Below are 4,243 nucleotides of genomic sequence, written 5' to 3'. Positions count from 1 at the left end.
TGTGTGTCTGTTGGTGTTGGTTGTGTGTATCCAAACTATGCATTAGCCTACTATGTGTTCATGTTGTTATTTTTTTGCGGGTAAAACTTGAATTAGTCAAATCGCGGCATCATTACTGTCCGCATTACAAAGATTAACTACTCATGTAGACCGAAGCCTAACCAAACGACGGTTCTATTTTCAGTTCTAGTGTACCTAGACAAAATATCACTGACCAAGTTCTGGCTTCGGTTGATGTGAGTAATACAAAATATTACGAAGAGACAGAAGATATTTGATTTTAGCAATTGGAGACGCAAATACTGATCTGTCCACCTCCTTCTCCTTTAGCATGTTTACTGCCGATAGCGATTCTAATTCCACACAAATGGGTAGCTCCGATCTCATAATGGCAATAGATATCCTTTCCATACAAGCACATAACTCTGCTTCTAGTGGGTCTCTACAGGAGAACAGCTCACGGCAAGAACAGAATATAATTTTACCTAGTATCGTCTTGATTCTTTATTTTAAGTTAATAAAATCCAGTGCAACGCATGGTCATCTTTGAAATTTCTTCATATAGGCTAGTCAAGCCATCGCTTGCCCCTGTCAAAGGACGGTGCATGAAACATATATGGTTTGACGCATGTTTACCGTGGCTCGACAGAAAATGACAACGACATTGCAACAAGCCACGCCATGATCCCAAACATCTTCAAGATATATCTCAAAATATCTTCGTCATTAACAGTGTAACTATCCCGAGGAACCGCCAAGAAAACATGCATATTCCGACGATTCGGTCTCAAAATATCTCAAAATAGCATTTGCAGATTCCTTCTCGAAACGACGTGTTTATTCACGCGACACACATTCTCCACGCACTGCTAAGGAAAAGTCTACAAAAGTCCTATTTATGATCCCTTGCTAAATTTGTAGAGAAACTAGGACGAGGTATACATGCCTATCACGCTCAAGACGACGATAAGGGATATGCTCGGCCGGAGGCCAAGCAAGAGCGGGTGGAAGCGCGAGCGCGAGCGTGGGTTCAGCTTGCACCTGACCTGTACGTGAATTGGACGGTGCGTGAAACAGACAGATGCCTATGGGCTTCCATGTGTTACTTTTTCGTGTCTGGACCTATCAGTTTCCCTTTCTAGACTAGTCAAGCCGTGCACCAGCTTGCTAACTGTCACTGTCCCAAGGACGATGTGCCTCGTGACATGACAAAAACGGAACGCTCCAACTCAAGACATGTATATCATCTTTTTCTAGGGGGGAACTCAAGACATATATCTTTGCCATTAAATATATTGTATGTACGTTTAAACGGAGGCAAACTAGCATAGAATCTCTCAATGAGATCGGATTTTTCTTCTAAAATACCAATCATTCTACAAAAATTCTCCAAATATTTGCAAACACACATCATCCAAGAATATGAAATTACAGGTGAGACCTTCTCAATAACCAGCAACTTCTATGTTCTGCATGCATCGGTGACGCGTCATAAGCATAGCTTGTTGCCGCCTTTGGACCTTTATCTTGCTGGAGCAACCTTGTCCAAAGACAAAAGCTTGTAAAAACAACGGCTTAAAAATCATTAATGGCTTCATTTTATGAGAAGATTGATGGATGTTCACCTTTCTCAACATCCAGATCAGTTGCACTGGAAACTAATTAAGAATAAAGTGTTTTCAGTAAAATCCATGTATGTGGATATTATCAACGCTGGCTCTATCCCTCGGTCTGTGCATATTTGGAAAGTCAAAGTGCCTTTAAAAATTAAAGTGTTCATGTGGTTTGTCCACAGACAAGTTGTTTTTACTAAGGACAATTTGGCAAAATGTAACTGGACAGGATCTCAAAGATGTAGCTTCTGTGATCATGATGAATCTATCAAACACCTCTTTCTTGATTGCCAATGGCCAAAATTTTATGGCGGTCTGTTCATATAGCGTTTAGCATTACTCCTCCAAATAGCATCCACACGCTATTTGGGACATGGCTAAATGGAGTTGAGGCAGAAATAGCGAAAAATATTCGTGTGGGAGTATGTGCTTTACTATGGGCTATATGGAACTGCAGGAACGATTTGGTTTTTAACAGAACAACACATATTCATTTCTTGCAGGTTATTTTCCGAGCCACCACATTAATCTGTATGTAGTCGCTACTCACTCTGACGGATGCCAGGGAGCGTATAGTTATTGGGTCTATCCGTTGGGAAACGGTAGCGCTGGCTATTTTCAACCGATTTGGATGGCGGTCATATAATAGGATAAGTGTTTAGTTTTCTATCCATCTTTATTCCGCCCGTTGTGGCTATCCTGTTTTCATATTTTTAGCTCTTTGTGAGCCCTTTTGTTTTTTGAGACTTGGAGACTTTGTTGAACTATTTGCTTATTAATAAAATGGCCGCATGCATCTTTCTGATGCAGAGGTCGGAGGATAACCTTCTTTTTGAAAGAAAGAAAATCAGAAGACACCGACAACCACGATCTAGATAGATCGCCGCCCTAGAAAAGTTGGCACAACGGAGGGCCATAAGAGCAACTCCAACATGAATCACCTGTCCTAATGGATATCACCAAATGTCTGGGAACACATCCAAACATGTCCTTCACATCCGGTGAATTGTGGATTATGATTGACAATGAGCCATGCAGGCCAGGAGGGAAAAAGAGACGAGTAGGACACATAGCTATGAGGACATGTGGCCCAATTAACAGTGGGTTGGACGGACATCTAAGCCGGTGGCGGTCGTTTTGATGACTAATACGTCTCAAACATGTTTATTACGGAGGAGCAAAACTCGGGTGGTCCGTACCCTCGGAAGCCTTCCTCCCAATGAGGATGTCTTTGGTGCTGCATCTAACACATGCATCTCCAGGGCAGCAGATATAGGCACGTCATTAGATATATACGGATCAGATTTGCTCATTCTGCAAATCAATCTATGGTTGGATGGTTAGAGTGACTGTGGTATCCCCAGCCCATCAGGGTACAAATTCCGGTGCTCGTATTATTTCTGGATTTATTTCAGAATTTCCGACGAGTGTGCGTGTATGCGTTTATAGAGGTGAGTGTATGCGCATATGTATAAGCGCTTGCGTCTGTACTGATGTTAAAAAAAGATTTGCTCATTCTAATCGTATATGCTGTAAGTAAAGACGTACGTACCGGTGCTTAAGAAAAATCGCTTCATTTTACTAGACACCTTGCAGCGTACAAAGTCGTCGATCTGCAGTAGTGCCAGCGTCCGCATGATCCGCCGACAAAACTATTGCATGTCTGGGCGCCACAACATGCCGTAAGATTAATGATAGGATTCTTCCCGTAGATCTAGCACTATTTTGGCGACAAAAGCCAGCGTGGGCAGTTTGGCTTTGTATATGACCAATCAGTCTGCTACGGAAAGGTGATCCTCGTATAAACTGTTGTATGAACTGTTACTGTCTTGGTTCGCTTTCCTCGTATAAACACTTTATTCAGCACATTTAACCTGAAGACTCGGCCGAGTATGCTCGTATAATTCTTTTATCACTTTATTAGTACCCAAAAAGAAGTCTTCTCCGTCCCCACCCATTCTTTCTCTCACGCTCACTTGGACATCAACTAGCTGCAACCAGCTGCATGCAGATTCCTCTTTGAAAATGGTCGGTGTCCTTGGTTAAATTCTACTCCCTCCGTTTCCAAATATATGTCTTTTTAGAGATTTCACCAAATGACTACATATGAAATAAAATGAGTAAATCTACATTTTAAAATATGTCTACATACATCCGTATGTTGTATTCTATTTGAAATGTCTAAAAAGACTTATATTTAAAAACGGAGGGAGTACTTACTAGGACGCACTGCATCTGCATGCATGATGTCGCGCACCGTTCACGTTGTGTGCATAGACCAAACCCCTTAAAACGAAGAGTGAAAAGCGAGTTCAAGGGCACGTCAGAGAACCCACAACAAGCGAATTGAGCGTAGCTCTTTTTAAATTGTATTTTCTTTTGTTTGAATTGTTTGGATTGTTTATCACATGTGTCATGTGATGATTTAAGTGCAGCTCTGATAGTTAGGTTCCTTGTGGTGGAATCAACCCACCAGGTTCAAGTTCTACACTCGGCATATGATAGTCGCATGGCCCCTTCCTAGGGTTTCACCCGCGCCGCCACCGGCTCCCCCGTCACGGGTAGCCGCCGCTCGCCCTCTCTCTCGCCCCACCCCCTCCCCTTCCCCCCTCCTCCCTCCCCTTTACCCC

The sequence above is a fragment of the Triticum urartu genome, chromosome 5A, assembly GCF_056163025.1.
Source record: "Triticum urartu cultivar PI428250 chromosome 5A, HENAU_Tu73, whole genome shotgun sequence".
Lineage (NCBI taxonomy): Eukaryota > Viridiplantae > Streptophyta > Magnoliopsida > Poales > Poaceae > Triticum > Triticum urartu.
The sequence above is the reverse complement of the archived record's forward strand: the minus strand, read 5'-3'. Positions refer to the sequence as shown.